General features: G+C 35.5%; 1 non-coding gene across 1 annotated transcript; it reads right to left on the bottom strand.

Annotated features, from left to right (window-relative positions):
* Window positions 1-13,445: 13,445 nt before the first annotated feature.
* LOC137952411 (small nucleolar RNA R71) lies at window positions 13,446-13,552 on the bottom strand. Its single transcript, XR_011112244.1, has one exon. It is a non-coding gene; the product is annotated as a small nucleolar RNA R71 (small nucleolar RNA).
* Between the last annotated feature and the right edge of the window lie 6,828 nt (window positions 13,553-20,380).

The raw sequence follows: 20,380 nt of genomic DNA, 5'->3' as shown, positions 1-20,380 counted from the left end.
GATTTTTAAGGATAGGCAAAAATTGGGTTGTTTGGCTCTGGTAAATATCCAACCACACGTTAAGTTGAGAATTTAATTTTTTCTACTTCTTGAAATTTTTGGATCATTAGGGCACTTGCATCCTCAACATGTTTTTGGCACGCATATCCACCACATTTAAAACATGTTAGGATCAGTTAGAAGTCACTTTCCTGTAAAATTTCACCAAGCTATTAGGGGGTTTTAACAGTGGAATTTCCCAATCATGGATAACAAAACTTGGGAGTTCATTTTTAGTGCATGAACTAATTTTCTTCACTAACATTTATTAGATTTTTCCAATTTTTTTGCATACGTGAACTCTAAAATTTTCATTTTCTTGCAATATATTTGCCTTATATCTTTTTTGTTTACGAGAAAAAATAGGAGAGTGAAAACTCAAGTTTGGATATGAAAAAAAATTTGAATATCCAAAATGGAAATGCAAAAATGCTGAGAGAGATAATTCCAAAAAGTATCTGTGATTTTTAAGGATAGGCAAAAAGTGGGTTGTTTGGCTCTTGTAAATATCCAACCACACGTTAACTTGAGAATTTAATTTTTTCTACTCCATGAAATTTTTGGATCATTAGGTCACTTGCATCCTCAACATGTTTCTGGCATGCATATCCACCACAATTAAAACATGTTAGGATCAGTTACAAGTCTCTTTCCAATAACATTCCACCAACCTATTTTAGGGTTGTACTACTGGATTTTCCCAAACATGGATAACAAAACATTGAAGTTCATTTTTAGTGCGTGAAATAATTTTCTTCACTTACATTTTTTATAGAGTTCAAATTTTTTTGCATACATGAATTCTAAAATTTTCAATTTGTTGCGATCTATTTGCCTTATATCTTTTTTGTTTACGAGAAAACAGAGAGAGTGAAAACTCAAGTTTGGATCTAAAAAAAAGTTAGCACATCCAAAAGGGAAATGGAAAAATGCTGAGAGAGATAATTCAAAAAAGTATCTGTGATATTTAAGGATAGGCAAAAATTGGGTTGTTTGGCTCTGGTAAATATCCAACCACACGTTAAGTTGAGAATTTAATTTTTTCTACTTCTTGAAATTTTTGGATCATTAGGGCACTTGCATCCTCAACATGTTTTTGGCACGCATATCCACCACATTTAAAACATGTTAGGATCAGTTAGAAGTCTCTTTCCTGTAAAATTTCACCAAGCTATTAGGGGGTTTTAATAGTGGAATTTCCCAATCATGGATAACAAAACTTGGGAGTTCATTTTTAGTGCATGAAATAATCTTCTTCACTAACATTTATTAGATTTTTCCAATTTTTTTGCATACGTGAACTCTAAAATTTTCATTTTCTTGCAATATATTTGCCTTATATCTTTTTTGTTTACGAGAAAAAATAGGAGAGTGAAAACTCAAGTTTGGATATGAAAAAAAATTTGAATATCCAAAATGGAAATGCAAAAATGCTGAGAGAGATAATTCCAAAAAGTGTCTGTGATTTTTAAGGATAGGCAAAAAGTGGGTTGTTTGGCTCTTGTAAATATCCAACCACACGTTAACTTGAGAATTTAATTTTTTCTACTCCATGAAATTTTTGGATCATTAGGTCACTTGCATCCTCAACATGTTTCTGGCATGCATATCCACCACAATTAAAACATGTTAGGATCAGTTACAAGTCTCTTTCCAATAACATTCCACCAACCTATTTTAGGGTTGTACTACTGGAGTTTCCCAAACATGGATAACAAAACATTGAAGTTCATTTTTAGTGCGTGAAATAATTTTCTTCACTTACATTTTTTATGGAGTTCAAATTTTTTTGCATACATGAATTCTAAAATTTTCAATTTGTTGCGATCTATTTGCCTTATATCTTTTTTGTTTACGAGAAAACAGAGAGAGTGAAAACTCAAGTTTGGATCTAAAAAAAAGTTAGCACATCCAAAAGGGAAATGGAAAAATGCTGAGAGAGATAATTCAAAAAAGTATCTGTGATTTTTAAGGATAGGCAAAAATTGGGTTGTTTGGCTCTGGTAAATATCCAACCACATGTTAAGTTGAGAATTTAATTTTTTCTACTTCTTGAAATTTTTGGATCATTAGGGCACTTGCATCCTCAACATGTTTTTGGCACGCATATTCACCACATTTAAAACATGTTAGGATCAGTTAGAAGTCTCTTTCCTATAATGTTCCACCAAGCTATTAGGGGGTTGTAGTAGTGGAATTTCCCAAACAAGGATAACAAAACTTTGGAGTTCATTTTTAGAGCGTGAAATAATTTTCTTCACTTACATTTATTATAGTTTTCAATTTTTTTTGCATAGGTGAACTCTAAAATTTTTTTTTGTTGCGATATATTTACCTTATATTTTTTTTTACGAGAAAAATGGGAGAGTGAAAACTCAAGTTTGGATCTGAAAAAAAATCTGAACATCCAAAATGGAAATGCTCAAATGCTGAGAGAGATAATTCCAAAAAGTATCTATGATTATTTATCGATAGGTAAAAAGTGGGTTGTTTGGCTCTTGTAAATATCCAACCACACGTTAACTTGAGAATTTAATTTTTTCTACTCCATGAAATTTTTGGATCATTAGGTCACTTGCATCCTCAACATGTTTCTGGCATGCATATCCACCACAATTAAAACATGTTAGGATCAGTTACAAGTCTCTTTCCAATAAAATTCCACCAACCTATTTTAGGGTTGTACTACTGGAGTTTCCCAAACATGGATAACAAAACATTGAAGTTCATTTTTAGTGCGTGAAATAATTTTCTTCACTTACATTTTTTATAGAGTTCAAATTTTTTTGCATACATGAATTCTAAAATTTTCAATTTGTTGCGATCTATTTGCCTTATATCTTTTTTGTTTACGGGAAAACAGAGAGAGTGACAACTCAAGTTTGGATCTAAAAAAAAGTTAGCACATCCAAAAGGGAAATGGAAAAATGCTGAGAGAGATAATTCAAAAAAGTATCTGTGATTTTTAAGGATAGGCAAAAATTGGGTTGTTTGGCTCTGGTAAATATCCAACCACACGTTAAGTTGAGAATTTAATTTTTTCTACTTCTTGAAATTTTTGGATCATTAGGGCACTTGCATCCTCAACATGTTTTTGGCACGCATATCCACCACATTTAAAACATGTTAGGATCAGTTAGAAGTCACTTTCCTGTAAAATTTCACCAAGCTATTAGGGGGTTTTAATAGTGGAATTTCCCAATCATGGGTAACAAAACTTGGGAGTTCATTTTTAGTGCATGAAATAATTTTCTTCACTAACATTTATTAGATTTTTCCAATTTTTTTGCATACGTGAACTCTAAAATTTTCATTTTCTTGCAATATATTTTCCTTATATCTTTTTTGTTTACGAGAAAAAATAGGAGAGTGAAAACTCAAGTTTGGATATGAAAAAAAATTTGAATATCCAAAATGGAAATGCAAAAATGCTGAGAGAGATAATTCCAAAAAGTATCTGTGATTTTTAAGGATAGGCAAAAAGTGGGTTGTTTGGCTCTTGTAAATATCCAACCACACGTTAACTTGAGAATTTAATTTTTTCTACTCCATGAAATTTTTGGATCATTAGGTCATTTGCATCCTCAACATGTTTCTGGCATGCATATCCACCACATTTAAAACATGTTAGGATCAGTTAGAAGTCTCTTTCGTATAAAATTCCACCAAGCTATTAGGGGGTTGTACTAGTGGAATTTCCCAAACTGGGATAACAAAACTTTGGACTTCATTTTTAGTGCGTGAAATAATTTTCTTCACTTACATTTATTTTAGTTTTCAATTTTTTTTGCATACTTGAACTCTAAATTTTTCATTTTGTTGTGATCTATTTGCCTGATATCTTTTTTTTTTTTACGAGAAAAATGGGATAGTGAAAACTTAAGTTTGGTTCTAAAAAAAAATTTGAACGTCCAAAATGGAAATGCACAAATGCTGAGAGAGATAATTCTAAAAAGTATCTGTGATTTTTAAGGAAAGGCAAAAAGTTGGTTGTTTGGCTCTGGTAAATATCCAACCACACGTTAACTTGATAATACAATTTTTTTATACTCCTTGAAATTTTTGGATCTTTACGTCACTTGCATCCTCAACATGTTTCTTGCATGCATATCCACCACATTTAAAACATGTTAGGATGAGTTAGAAGTCTCTTTCCTACAAAATTTGACCAACCTATTAGGGGGTTGTACTAATGGAATTTCCCAAACAAGGATAATAAAACTTTGGAGTTCATTTTTAGTGCATTAAGTAATTTTCTTCACTTACATTTATTATAGTGTTCAAATTTTTTTGCATACATGAACTCTAAAATTATCATTTTGTTGCGATCTATTTGCCTTATATCTTTTTTGGTGATAAAAAAAATGGGAGAGTGAAAACTCAAGTTTGGATCTGAAAAAAAATCTGAACATCCAAAATAGAAGTGCACAAATGCTGAGAGAGATAATTCTAAAAACTATCTGTGATTTTTAAGGATAGGCAAAAAGTGGGTTTTTTGGCTTTAGTAAATTACCAACCACACGTTAACTTGAGAATTTAATTTTTTCTACTCCTTGAAATTTTTGGATCATTAGGTAACTTGCATCCTCAGCATGTTTCTGGCATGCATATCTACCACATTTAAAACTTTTTTGGATCAGTTAGAAGTCTCTTTCCTATAAAATTCCACCAAGTTATTGGGGGGTTGTACAAGTGGAATTTCCCTAACGTGAATAGAAAAACTTTGGAGTTCATTTTTAGTGCATGAAATAATTTTCTTCACATACATTTATTAAAGTTTTCAAATTTTTCTGCATATGTGAACTTTAAAATTTTTATTTTGTTGCGATCTATTTGCCTTATATTTTTTTTGTTTACGAGAAAATGGGAGAGTGAAAACTCATGTTTGGATCCGAATAAAAAATTGAATATCCAAAATGGAAATGCAAAAATGCTGAGAGAGATAATTCCAAAAAGTATCTGTGATTTTTAAGGATAGGCAAAAAGTGGGTTGTTTGGCTCTTGTAAATATCCAACCACACGTTAACTTGAGAATTTAATTTTTTCTACTCCATGAAATTTTTGGATCATTAGGTCATTTGCATCCTCAACATGTTTCTGGCATGCATATCCACCACATTTAAAACATGTTAGGATCAGTTAGAAGTCTCTTTCGTATAAAATTCCACCAAGCTATTAGGGGGTTGTACTAGTGGAATTTCCCAAACAGGGTTAACAAAACTTTCGAGTTCATTTTTAGTGCGTGAAATAATTTTCCTCACTTACATTTAGTACAGTGTTCAAATTTTTTTTGCATACATGAACTCTAAAAATTTTATTTTGTAGCGATCTATTTGTCTTTATAGTTTTTTTTACGAGAAAAATGGGAGAGTGAAAAATCAAGTTTGGATCTGAAAAAAAATCTTTATATCCAAAATGGAAATGCACAAATGCTGAGAGAGATAATTCCAAAAATATCTGTGATTTTTAAGGATAGGCAAAAAGTGGGTTGTTTGGCTCTGGTAAATATCAAACCACACATTAACTTGAAATTTAATTTTTTCTACTCCTTGAAATTTTAGGATCATTAGGTCACTTGCATCCTCATCATGTATATGGCATGCATATCCACCACATTCAGAACAAGGTAGGATCAGTTAGAAGTCTCTTTCCTTTAATGTTCCACCTAGCTATTAGGGGATTGTAGTAGTGGAATTTCCCAAACATGGATAACAAAACTTTGGAGTTCATTTTTAGTGCGTGAAATAATTTTCTTCATTTACATTTATTTTAGTTTTAATTTTTTTTTTGCATACATGAACTCTTAAATTTTTATTTTGTTGCAATTTATTTGCCATATATCTTTTTTGTTTATGAGAAAAATGGGAGAGTGAAAACTCAAGTTTGGATCTGAAATAAAAATTGAACATCCAAAATGGAAATGCACAAATGCTGAGAGAGATAATTCAAAAAAGTATCTGTGATTTTTAAGGATAGGCAAAAAGTGGGTTGTTTGGCTCTAGTAAATATCCAACCACACGTTAACTTGAGAATTTAGTTTTTTCTACTCCTTGAAATATTTGGATCCTTAGGTCACTTGCATCCTACACATGTTTCTGGCATGCATATCCACCACATTTAAAACATCTTAGTATCAATTAGAAGTCTCTTTCCTATAAAATTCCCCCAAGCTATTAGGGGTTGTACTTGTGGAATTTTCCAAACGTGGATAACAAAACTTTGGAGTTCATTTTTAGTGCGTGAAATAATTTTTTCACTTACATTCATTATAGTTTTCAAATTTTTTTGCATACATGAACTCTAAAATTTTCATTTTGTTGCGATCTATTTGCCTTATATCTTTTTTATTTACGAGAAAAATGGGAGAATGAAAACTCAAGTTTGGATCTTAAAAAAAAAAATTAACATCCAATATGGAAATGCACAAATGCTGAGAGAGATAATTCCAAAAAGTATCTGTGATTTTAAAGGATAGGAAAAAAGTGGGTTGTTTCCCTCTAGTAAATATCCAACCACACTTTAACTTGAGAACTTAATTTTTTCAACTCCTTGAAATTTTGGGATCTTTAGGTCACTTGCATACTCAACATGTTTCTGGCATGCATATCCACCACATTTAAAACAAGTTAGGATAAGTTAGAAGTTTTTTTCCTAAAAAATTCCACCAAGCTATTAGGGGGTTGTACAAGTGGAATTTCTAAAACATGGATAACATAACTTTGGAGTTCATTTTTGGTGCATGAAATAATTTTCTTCACTTACATTATTATAGTTTTCAAATTTTTTTGCATAGGTGAACTCTAAAATTTTCATTTTTTTACCATCTATTTACCTTATATCTTTTTTGTTTACGAGAAAAATGGGAGAGTGAAAACTCAGGTTTGGATATAAATAAAAATTTGAACATCCAAAATGGAAATGCACAAATGATGAGAGAGATAATTTCAAAAATTATTTGTGATTTTTAAGGATAGGTAAAAAGTGGGTTGTTTGGCTCTGGTAAATATCCAACCACACGTTAACTTGAGAATTTAATTTTTTCCACTCTTTGAAATTTTTGGATGATTAGGTCACTTGCGTCCTCAACATGTTTCGGGCAGGCATATCCACCACATTTAAAACATGTTAGGATCAGTTAGAAGTCTCTTTCCTATAAAATTCCACCATGCTATTAGGGGGTTGTACTAATGGAATTTCCCAATCATGGATAACAAAACTTTGGAGTTCATTTTTAGTGCATGAAATAATTTTCTTTACTAACATTTTTTAGAGTTTTCTAATTTTTTTGCATACGTGAACTCTAAAATTTTCATTTTGTTGCAATGCCTTATATCATTTTTGTTTACGAGAAAAATGGGAGAGTGAAAACTCAATTTTGGATCTAAACAAAAATTTGAACATCCAAAATGGAAATGCACAAATGCTGAGAGAGAAAATTCCAAAAAGTTTCTGTGATTTTTTTAGGATAGGCAAAAAGTGGGTTGTTTGGCTCTTGTAAATATCCAACTACACGTTAACTTGAGAATTTAATTTTTTCTACTCCTTGAAATTTTTGGATCATTAGGTCATTTGCATCCTCAACATGTTTCTGGTATGGATATCCACCACATTTAAAACATGTTAGGATCAGTTAGAAGTCCATTTCCTATAAAATTTCTCCAAGCTATTAGGGGGTTGTACTAATGGAATTTCCCAATCATAGATAACAAAACTTTGGAGTTCATTTTTAGTGCATGAAATAATTTTTGTCACTAACATTTATTATAGTTTTCAAAATGTTTTGCATCTCTAAAAGTTTCATTTTGTTGCGATCTATTTGCCTTATATCTTTTTTGTTTACGAGAAAAATTGGAGAGTGAAAACTCAAGTTTGGATCAGAAAAAAAATTTGAACATTCAAAATTGAAATGAACAAATGCTGAGAGAGATAATTGCAATAAGTATCTTTGTTTTTTAGGGATAGGCAAAAATTGGTTGTTTGGCTCTTGTATTTCCACACGTTAACTTGAGAATTTAATTTTTTCTACTCCATGAAATTTTTGGATCATTAGGTCACTCTCATCCTTTACAGGTTTCTGGCATACATATCCACCACATTTAAAACATGTTAGGATCAGTTAGAAGCCTCTTTCCTATAAAATTCCACCAAGCTATTAGGGGGTTGTACTAGTGGAATTTCCCAAACATGGATAAACAACTTAGGAGTTTATTTTTAGAGCGTGAAATAATTTTCTTCACTTATATTTATTGTAGTTTTCAAAAAAAATTTCGAAGGTGAACTCTAAAATTTTCATTTTTTATGTGAGCTATTTGCCTTATATCTTTTTTGTTTACAAAAAAAATGGGAGAGTGAAAACTCAAGTTTGTATATGAAAAAGTATTTGAACATCCTAAATGGAAATGCACAAATGATGAGCGAGATAATTTCAAAAAGTATCTGTGATTTTTAAGGATAGGCAAAAAGTGGGTTGTTTGGCTCTGATAATATCCAACCACACGTTAACTTGAGAATTTAATTTTTTCCTCTCGTTGAAATTTTTTGATAATTAGGTCACTTGCGTCCTCAACATGTTTCTGGCATGCATATCCACTACATTTAAAACATGTTAGGATCAGTTAAAAGGCTCTTTCCTATCAAATTCCTCAGGGCTATTAGGGGATTGTACTAGTGGAATTTCCCAATCATGGATAACAAAACTTTGGAGTTCATTTTTAGTGCGGAAAATAATTTTCATCACTAACATTTTTAGAGTTTTCTAATTTTTTTGCATACATGAACTCTAAAATTTTCATTTTGTTGCGAGCTATTTGCCTTATATCTTTTTTGTTTACGAGAAAAATGGGAGAGTGAAAACTCAAGTTTGGATCTGAAAAACAATTTGAATATCCAAAATGGAAATGCACAAATGCTGAGAGAGAAAATTCCAAAAAGTTTCTGTTATTTTTAAGGATAGGCAAATAGTGGGTTGTTGTGCTCTTGTAAATATCCAACCACACGTTAACTTGAGAATTTAATTTTTTCTACTCCTTGAAATTTTTGGATCATTAGGTCATTTGCATCCTCAACATGTTTCTGGCATGCATATCCACCACATTTAAAACATGTTAGGATAAGTTAGAAGTCTCTTTCCTATAAAATTTCACCAAGCTATTAGGGGGTTGTACTAGTGGAATTTCCCAATCATGGATAACAAAACTTTGGAGTTCATTTTTAGTGCATGAAATAATTTTCTTCACTAACATATTTTATAGTTTTCAAATTGTTTTGCATACGTGAACTCTAAAATTTTTATTTTGTAGTGATCTATTTGCCTTATATCTTTTTTGTTTACGAGAAAAATGGGAGAGTGAAAACTAAAGTTTGGATCTGAAAAAAAATTTGATTATTGAATATTGAAATGAACAAATGCTGAGAGAGATAATTCCAAAAAGTATCTGTGATTATTAGGGATAGGCAAAAAGTGGGTTGTTTGGCTCTTGTAAATATCCAACCACACGTTAACATGACAATTTAATTTTTTCTAATCCATCAAATTTTTGGATCATTAGGTCACTCTCATCCTCAACATGTTTCTGGCATGCATATCCACCACATTTAAAACATGTTAGGATCAGTTAGAAGTCTCTTTCCTATAAAATTCCACCAAGCTATTAGGGGGTTGTACTAGTGGAATTTCCCAAACATGGATAACAAAACATTGGAGTTCATTTTTAGTGTGTGAAATAATTTTCTTCACTTACATTTATTATAGTTTTCAATTTTTTTTTTTGCATACATGAACTCTTAAATTTTCATTTTGTTGAGATTTATTTGCCTTATATCTTTTTTGTTTACGAGAAAAATGGGAGAGTGAAAACTCAAGTTTGGATTTGAAAAAAAATTTTAACGTCCAAAATGGAAATGCAAAAATGCTGAGAGACCTAATTTCAAAAAGTATCTATGATTTTTAAGGATAGGTAAAAAGTGGGTTGTTTGGCTCTAGTAAATATCCAACCACACGTTAACTTGAGAATTTAGTTTTTTCTACTCCTTGAAATTTTTGGATCATTATGTCACTTGCATCCTCTACATGTTTCTGGCATGCATATCCACCACATTTAAAACATGTTAGGATCAGTTAGAAATCTCTTTCCTATAAAATTCCCCCAAGCTATTAGGGAGTTGTACTAGTGGAATTTTCCAAACAATGACAAAAAAACTTTGGAGTTCATTTTTAGTGTGTGAAATAATTTTCTTCACTTACATTTATTATATTTTTAAAATTTTTTTGCATTCAAGAACTCTAAAATTTTCATTTTGTTGCGATCTATTTGCCTTTATCTTTTTTGTTTACGAGAAAAGTGGGAGAGTGAAAACTAAAGTTTGGATATGGAAAAAAATCTGAACATCTAAAATGGAAATGCACAAAAGCTGAGAGAGATAATTCCAAAAAGTATCTGTGATTTTTAAGGATAGGCAAAAAGTGGGTTGTTTGGCTTTGGTAAATATCCAACCACACGTTAACTTGAGAATTTAATTTTTTCTTCTCCTTGAAATTTTTGGATCATTAGGTCATTTGCATCCTCAACATGTTTCTGGCATGCATATCCACCACATTTAAAAATTTTAGGATCAGTTAGAAGTCTCTTTCCTATAAAATTCCACCAACCTATTAGGGGGCTGTAGTAGTGGAATTTCCCAAATATGGATAACAAAACTTTGGACTTCATTTTTTGTGCGTGAAATAATTTTCTTCACTTACATTTATATTAGTTTTAAAATATTTTTTCATACATGAACTCTAAAATTTTTATTTTGTTGCAATTTATTTGCCTTATATCTTTTTTGTTTACGAAAAAAATGGGAGAGTGAAAACTCAAGTTTGGATCTGGAAAAAAATTCTAACATCCAAAATGGATATGCACAAATGTTGAGAGAGATAATTCCAAAAAGTATTTGTGATTTTTAAGGATAGGCAAAAAGTTGGTTGTTTGGCTCTGGTAAATATCCAACCACACTTTTACTTGAGAATTTAATTTTTTCTACACCATGAAATTTTTGGGATCATTAGGTCACTTGCATCCTCAACATGTTTTTGGCATGCATATCCACCACATTTAAAACATGTTAGCGTCAGTTAGAAGTCTCTTTCCTATAAAATTCCACCAAGCTATTAGGGGGTTGTTGATAGATGCCATATTCTGACATGAGAACTTGGTTAATTATAATAGAATAGCCCTTATAATATTGTTTTAGGTGGTTATTTATCAATTTTCAATTGAAACGTGCATTTATTGAATTTGGCATTAATTGTCTATATTGCATATTTTTCTCTCCTGAATTAGATTTCATTGCTTTTAGGGTTTATTTCGTCCTGAAATGATTTTTAAGGATTCATGTATGGAATTTCAGGAGAATTTTAGTGGAGAAGGAGATATTTACCAAAATCCCATTAGGGAAAGGGAGGTGATTTTTTAGGGCAAATCGTACTGAAAAGCGAGCCACCGTCGAACAAAACAGAGGAGACCGTCGACCGAAACAGGGGAGGCCACCGACTGAAAGAAGGGAGTCCTGAGAGGATTTCCAGCCATCGTTCGCCGTGCCACCATCGTCCACCGCTATTCGGCAACCGAGAATAGACCCAAGGAGAGCTCGAGAGTGTCTCCGTCGCGGTTAGTTTGACACTGCCAGTTTCTGCTCGCCAGGCAGAGAGGTGACCCGAGAGGGCTCCTCCTGCGCCGATTCCGCATTTTGACCATCCTCCGGCGTCGATTACACATTTTTGACCTTTTCCAGAGCTATTCCAACTCCGTCCGAGACTCGAGAGAGCCGGTTAGAGGATTTCAGCTCCGTTCCGTTCTTCGCCGGTCGTCACCTCCGTCAGTGGATTTCTATCATTCTTTGCCGGTGTCGTCTCTACCTCCAGCCACTCGCTCTTGCTACCCGAAGCCATCAATTTTGGAAAATTGCAGCACCCGTGAGAGCGAGCTTGCTGCCCGAGCGAGAGGAAGGAGAAGGGGAGTAATCCGTCATTTTGGAATTTAATTTTCCCATAGTTTGAACTTAGGTTTTGAATGTTTATTAAATTTGATTTGAGAATTAATGTTTATCGAAGATTTGTTTTCCGGATATTGGATTAAATTAGATAGTTAGGGTAGGATTGTAATCTAGGTTGGATTTTGGTATTTTCATCCGATTTCTGTCTTTCACTCTATGCGTCCGAGAGGGGATAGACGAAAGGATTGAGAAATCGAATTCGTGGTTACGTGGCGCTCGAGAGAGGCAGAATCACAGTAAAATCCAGAGTTGATAATTTTAGCATCATCATAATAGGAAATTGATTCTCTGCATTCTATTGTAATTCGATCTCTGTCATTAACTCTAGGCGCTCGAGAGGGGCTAGATGCAAGGATTGAGAATCCGGATTCGTTGTTACGTGGCGCTCGAGAGAGGCACGAATCACGATAAAATCCAGAGTTGACGTTTCCTGTTGTGCAAGTAGTTAATCAGATTACTGCTTGATAATTTAGGATATAATTAGTGTTTAGTTCAGATTAATTCATCATATTTGGTTAGGCTAGTTGACTGAAGAATACACAAAATTCAGTTCTCCCTGTGGATATGACCATCGCTTCCCGCTAGATTACATGAACGATTCGTATTCTTGCGAGGTATAAAAGTCGATGTAACTAAATTTCACATCAAGTTTTTGACATTGTTGCTGGGGAGGCACGTATTAAGTGTATTTCTTTGTTCTCCGTGGTCTTAGGTTAGATTTATTTTATTTTATTTTTTTTGCTTTCATAATTTTATCTTGGTGATTTTGTATGGAGTTATTTTTATTTCTTCTAGTTAGTTTGTATTTTCAGTAGTGAGTTTGTTAGCTTAATTTGATAGTTATTTTTGTTTCTTTTTGTGTTTTTATGCACGGACGCCGCTCCCTAGGTGAACCATTAGCTCCCTTTGTTGAAGAGGTAGAACATATTTGTAGGAAAACACCCGAAATCAAGTTAGGAGCTACCATGGCCAATCAAGGTGAACCATTACAGTTACCTGCAGTAGGTGACCGTAGAGCCTTGAGGGATTATTCTATCCCATCCCAGTTCACATCACCTTCTTGCATTATATTGCCACCGACTACTGCCGCCAGTTATGAGTTGAAACCGGGTGTGATCCAACTCCTCCCTACATTCTATGGGTTGGAGAAGGAGGACCCTTATTACCACATCAAGGAATTCTTAGATATCTGTGCGACTTTCAAATTCCAGAATTTCTCAGATGACTCTATCTGGTTAAGACTTTTTCCATTTTCACTTAAGGATAAGGCCAAGTCTTGGCTTAATTCCTTGGAGGTGGGCAGCATTACTTCATGGGACACATTAGTCACAAAATTTTTGTCCAAGTACTTTCCCATTCAGAGAACTACAACTCTCAGGAGAGAAATCTCCAACTTTATGCAACAGGAGGGTGAACACTTTTATGAGGCTTGGGAGAAATGGAAGGATTTGATCCGTAGGTGTCCGCATCATGGGTTTGAGAAATGGCATTTAGTTCAATACTTTTATCAAGGTCTTACACCCCAGGTTAGATCCATGGTAGATGCAACGAGTGGTGGGATTTTGATGGGTAAGAGTGCTAGTGAGGCGTGGGACTTCTTTGAAACGTTGAGTGATCAATCTCAGCAATGGGGTTTGTCATTTAATGTTGATAGGAGATCCCAAGAAGCCAAAAGAGGGTGTCTCTACGAGGTTAAACACCCATGCTCATGGCCAAGATTGAGGGGTTGACTAGAAAAATTGATGCCCTTATGGTGTCCAAGAGTTCACCTGCTCCTAACCCATCTACTATCTGTGCCATATGCTTTGGCTCATCTCATCCCACACAAATGTGTCCATCTAGTTCATCCTACCCGGAGCTCATTGAGGACTTGAATGCAATCCAGAATTTTCATAGACCAAACCGGAATGATCCTTTTTCGGAAACATATAATCCGGGTTGGGCTAGGCACCCAAATTTCTCATGGTCCAAGAGCCCACAGGTTGGGGGTCCTCCAGGGTTTACTCAACCCCAAGCTCCGTGACCACACTTCACTCAACAGCCATTGATTCCACAAAAACCTTCACTTGAGGATATGCTTCAATTATTCATGCAGAATACACAGTCTTCCATTGCTAAACTTGAAATGCAAGTGAGTCAGTTGGCCAACCACATGACTGAACAGACACAAAATAGACTCCCGAGTCAAACCATTCCTAACCCCAAAAGCACACATGAGAGTGGGTTGAGTTCCAAACCCCACCATGAGCAAGCCAAAGCCATAACCACCCTTAGGAGTGGTCGTGAGTTGAACAATGGGGTAGGGACCACTAAGTCTAAGGAGTCAAAGCATGAAAATGGGGACACATCATTGAGTGAAGAACCTCTAAGTTCTCCACCAACAGTCAGGCAGATCCCTAACCAAGTCCCACCAGCTCCTTATCCGCAGAGGTTATCGGGCCCACCTAGGAAAGGAGATAGCATGCATGAAACGTTGGAACTGTTTAGTAAGGTTCACATTAACATTCCACTTCTTGATGCTATTAGGCAAGTCCCTGCCTATGCCTGATTTTTGAAAGACCTTTGTACACAGAAGAGAAAACAACATATTAACAAAAAGGTCTTTCTTACTAAGAATGTAAGCTCAATTTTGAAGCACAATGCTCCTCCTAAAGTTAAAGATCCTGGATGCCCCACAATTTCATGTGTCATTGGTGAACATACCATCCAGAGAGCTCTTCTTGACTTAGGGGCAAGTGTGAATTTGCTTCCTTTCTTTGTGTACCATCAATTAGGTTTGGGGGAATTGAAGCCTACTCCCATCACACTTCAAGTAGCTGACCATTCTGTCAAGATACCACGAGGAATAGTTGAAGATGTTTTGATAAAAGTGGACAAATTTCTGTTCCCGGTTGATTTCATTGTTCTTGATACAGAACCAGTAGTCAATGTGACCAACCAAATTCCTGTCATCCTAGGACGTCCCTTCTTAGCCACATCTAATGCTATCATTCATTGTAAAAGTGGTGAGTTGGAGTTGTCTTTTGGAATTTGTAAGGTCTCGTTGAATGTGTTTAATACCGGGCACCATCCACTTGAGTCTGATGATCTCAGTCCTGCATTTAAGATAGAGATTGTTATGCTTGATGACAATTCCACTCTTGAATCTTTTGAGTCTTACATAACATCTTCAGACATGGACTATTTTGATGAGGAAACATATTTCCGAGAGGTTGATTCTTTACTCAGTTTTGTACCTCTGTTGGAGGAAGCTTATGAGGTTGTCACAACTGATCATCCACATGATCTTCATCTTGACTTGGACAAACCTCTTGAAACTTCCAAGCTAGATCTTAAGCCACTTCCTCCCACGTTGAAGTATGCATTCTTGGGGCCCATGAACTAATTGCCAGTCATTATTGCCTCTGATTTGAGTACTGAGCAGGAGGAGCAATTGATTGAAATTTTACAAGCACACAGAGAGGCATTGGGGTGGACTCTTGATGCCTTAAAAGGGATTAGCCCCTCCATATGCATGCATCGTATTCATTTGGAGGGGACTAAAGCCTCACGTGAGATGCAACTTAGGTTAAATCCCCATATGCTAGAGGTTGTGAGAGAAGAAGTCATCAGTTTGCTTGTGACAGGAATCATTTACCCTATTTCTGATAGCACCTGGGTGAGTCCAATTCAAGTGTCCCTAAGAAAGGGGGGATAACAATAATGAAAAATGAGAGTGGTGAATTGATTCCCACAAGAACTACCACCAAGTGGTGTGTCTGCATTGACTATAGAAAACTTAATTCCCCCACTAGGAAGGATCACTTCCCACTACCTTTCATTGATCAGGTGCTAGAGCGATTTCCTTGGCCATGTTGGTATAGGCGCTTCATTAAGGACTTTAGCAAAATTTCTCGTCCTTTAATGAATTTGCTTACTCAAGATGTTGCTTTTGCCTTTGATGATGCATGTATTCTTGCTTTTGAGACACTGAAGAAATGTTTGTCCACCGCACCCATCGTCCAACCCCCTACTTGGTCTTTGCCTTTTGAGTATATGTGTGATGCCTCTGATTATGCATTGGGGGCTGTTTTGGGGCAAAAGACGGATAAAATTCCCTGTGTCATTCAGTATGCTAGCCGCACTCTTCATGATGCTCAATTTAATTACACTACCACTAAGAAGGAGTTGCTAACTATTGTGGTTGCCTTGAACAAATTTAGATCATATCTGTTAGGGTCAAAGGTTATAGCGTTCACTGATCATTCTGCTTTGAAGTACTTATTATCCATCAAGGACACTAAACCTCGCTTGATTAGATGGATCTTGCAATTGCAAGAATTTGACCTTGAGATTCGAGATAAGAAGGGTTGTGAGAATGTTGTTGCTGATCATCTATCTAGGATCTGTGTAGCACCTCAGGAAGGATTCCTTCCTTGATGAACAACTTCTCCAAGTATCCCAGTTTCCTTGGTTTGCTGACATAGTCAACTATCTTGTAATTCATAAGATTCCTGATTATTGGAGTAAACAAGATCAGTTGAAATTCTTTTCCCAAGTCAAACATTTTTTTTGGGATGATCCTTATTTTTTCAAGGTGTGTCCTAACCAAGTCATTAGGCATTGTGTACCTGAGCAAGACTTTGTCAACATTCTTGAATTTTGTCATTCCCACGCATGTGGTGGACATTTTGGTGCTAGAAAGACCGCGGCTAAAGTCTTGCAATGTGGTTTCTATTGGCCTTCATTATTTAGAGATGCCCATGAGTTTTCTCTTGTGTGTGATAGATGCCAACAGACTGGTTGTTTGTCTAGGAAGAACATGATGCCTCTTGACCCCATTCTTATTGTTGAATTGTTTGATGTGTGGGGTATTGACTTCATGGGTCCTTTTCCTGTCTTGTTCGGCTATCATTACATCCTTGTTGTTATTGAATATGTCTCTAGATGGATTGAAGCTATTGCATGTAAGACAAATGATCACAATGTGGTGGTAAAGTTTTTAAAAGAAAACATCTTTAATCAGTTTGGTACCCCGAGAGCGATCATCAGTGATGGGGGATCTCATTTTTGTAACAGAACATTTGAGACCTTATTGAAGAAATACTCCATCACTCATCGGGTGTCCACTCTGTACCACCCGCAAACTTGTGGTCAAGTGGAAATCTCTAATAGGGTGATCAAACGGATTTTGGAGAAGTCGATTCGCTTTGATAGGAAAGATTGGTCCACTCGATTGGATGATGCTTTATGGGCCTATCGAACCACTTATAAGACTCCTATTGGGATGTCTCCATTTCACCTAGTGTTCGGCATAGCATGTCATCTACCTGTTGAGCTTGAGCATAGAGCTTATTGGGCCATTAAGGCTTTGGATTTTGATTTGACTCAAGTGGGTGAGGAGAGGAAATTGCAATTGAATGAGTTAGAGGAGATACGTCATGATGCTTATGAGAATGCCAAACTGTATAAAGTGTGAACAAAGCTTTTACATGATAAATCTATTTTTCGCAAGTCTTTTACTGTTTGGCAGAATGTTTTACTTTATAACTCATGATTGCATTTGTTTCCAGGGAAGCTGAGATCCAGGTGGTCCGGTCCATTTGAGGTTACACTGGTGTTTCCTCATGGCTCTATTGAGATCAGCAATCACGGAGATGGGTCGGTCTTCAAAGTTAACGGTCAGAGGCTCAAACCGTATTGTGAGAATGTCCCCACACCGGAGGAGGTGATAGTGATTTTCTTGGCGAAACCTGTCATTTCATCTTGACTGCGTCAGAGTCTTGCTTATGACTATAAACTTAGCACATTGTGGGCAATCCCCTCATTTCTATCCCTTTGTACATTACAATTTTTATTTTTGGTTTATTCATTCTTATTTCGGATAACCTTTGGTGTACTCTGGTCTTGATTGATTGGAGGTCCCCCGGTGATGCCGGCCCCGACATGGACTCGGGGTACTCTCTTGCCGGCTGAGAGCATAAATGGTTCCGGTACTCGATGACCACACTTTTGATCCCTAGTTTGAGAGGTCTGTACTCAAACAACCGTTCTGGGATTGACCAGTTCGATCTTGAAGTATTGAATGAAAACCTTATGGTGAGTAACTTAAGGACTTGTGTTCAGCGAGTGATTCCTGCTGCCTTCAGTGGCCAGTCACACGGAGATTTCTTCAAAGTGTGATGTGGGATAGCGGTTTCATCTACGATTGATTACCTACGGGTACGACTGATACGAGTAAACCTTCTTCGAGGGAGACTATGTATCATTCCTGGGGGTCTTTATTGACTCTTTGGTATTATTGTTGATGACCAAACACATTTGGTCCCACCTATGGATTTAGGAGCCCTGAGGGAGCTTAACCCTTACTCTGCTGGAGTATAACTAGCTAAGCTGTGAGTCAACTGGAGTAGTAGCTACTAGACGAGAAGACTGGCACCAGAACCGACGTTAAGGCCAACAATAAATCGTCTAGTAAATCAGATATTTTAGTGATTGTTAGTTGGTTTGTTTGAGGATGTGTCATACTCTAGGTTTGGGGGTGTTTGCTGATATCTCTTTTCCTTCCACTGTTTTGGCTTCGCTTTACTTCTTGTGTGCCAATGGAGCATGTGGTTTCCATGCGTTTTATTATTCTTTAGCTGTTATTCCTTTTTGTAGTCGTTCTGGTGTTTTAATTTTTCCCCATTGAGGACAATGTCAGGTTTAGGTTTGGGTGGGTGGGGGGGGGGGGGGGGAATGGCTCTTTTATGTCTTAGAATGACTTTCTTTTGATTTTTGTTCGTGGTTTTCAAATTACTCCTCTTAGTATGTGGCTAACTTTAGTAGAGTTAAAATAAGTTGCTCAAATGTGTATCAAAATTTTTCGTAAAACTGTGTAGAATATGCCTATTAGAAATCTGATATCATTTGTTGTGATCCATGGGAATTCAGTGGGATAACTTACTATTGCATTAGACTTGGAACTTAGTTGCAAAAGAGAACATGTAAATCTAGTGTTGATCTATGTTAGTCTGAATAGTCTTGTATGCTTGTTTGAATTCATTCCTTTTTATATCTGAGTGAAATTCTTTGTTGTAATGTATGAATGCAAATGGAAATGCTCTTGCTTTCAAGAGACAGATAACTTCAGAAACAGCCTGGGCTAACCCAGGGACATGCACCGGAACAGTCGGTTACTTAAAAATAAGTGCATGTGCAGTGAAGACGAATACAAAATGGTGGTAATACCAAAAGTATTTAGTGAAACAAAAATTACGCTGGTAATAGCAAAAATGCGCTGGTAATAGCGTAAAATGGGTTTAAATCTGGAAGCAATGAGTTTCCTTAACTTTGATGATGAATTGTAATTTGAAAGAAGTTGCAGGTCAAGATTGAAATTGGTATACTTCTGTTGTGAGATTGTTAGACAACAGACTTTACTATTTTCTCTTAATTGTAATGTGACCAGGATTTTATTGTTATTTGTTGCCTCTTTGTTCTGTTGAAGTAATTGCTTATGGGTCACATTGGTTCAAGTGGAGTAACAATGAGTGTATTTGGATTGATAATGTGCTATATTTTACACAGGTTTTCAAATTGAGCAGGGTTTCAAATGATTTTCAGATATTTTACGATACTAAGTGTTAGTCATATGCTAATGAGGAGTAAATTTTCTTCACTTTTCTTTTTATATTATTGATTTAGATGAATTTTGTGGGTAAATTCCATGCAAACCCTCACGAGACACAACTCGTCCACTACTGTAAAGTAGGGGTTTAACGGCTTGTTGCATGCGCTAAATGCAATCGTGTTCCCTACGAAAGTGGCATTTTGTTTTCCTACGCTTAATTTTGGTTCTATTGTTGTTTTGCTAGGGACTAGCAAAGATTTAGGTTTGGGGGTGTGATAGATGCCATATTCTGACATGAGAACTAGGTTAATTATAATAGAATAGCCCTTATAATTTTGTTATAGGTGGTTATTTACCGATTTTCAAATGAAACGTGAATTTATTGAATTTGGCATTAATCACTGTCTATATTGCATATTTTTCTCTTCTGAATTATATTTCATTGCTTTTAGGGTTTATTTCATCCTGAAATGATTTTTATGGATACAATTATGGAATTTCAAGAGAATTTTGATGGAGAAAGAGATATTTACCAAAATGCCATTATGGAAAGGGAGGAGATTTATTAGCACAAATCGTAGTGAAAAGCGACCCACCGTCGAATGAAACAGGGGAGACCGTCAAACGAAATAGGGGAGACCGTCGACTGAAACAAGGGAGGCCGCCGACCGAAAGAAGGGAGACCTGAGAGGATTTCCAGCCGTCATTCACCAT

The sequence above is a fragment of the Aristolochia californica genome, unplaced genomic scaffold (assembly GCF_029961685.1).
Source record: "Aristolochia californica isolate CCGP_79_NKW_82.1479 unplaced genomic scaffold, dmAriCali1.0.hap1 SCAF_15, whole genome shotgun sequence".
In the NCBI taxonomy this organism is placed as follows: Eukaryota; Viridiplantae; Streptophyta; class Magnoliopsida; order Piperales; family Aristolochiaceae; genus Aristolochia; species Aristolochia californica.
This window is presented reverse-complemented; position numbering and strand designations above follow the sequence as displayed.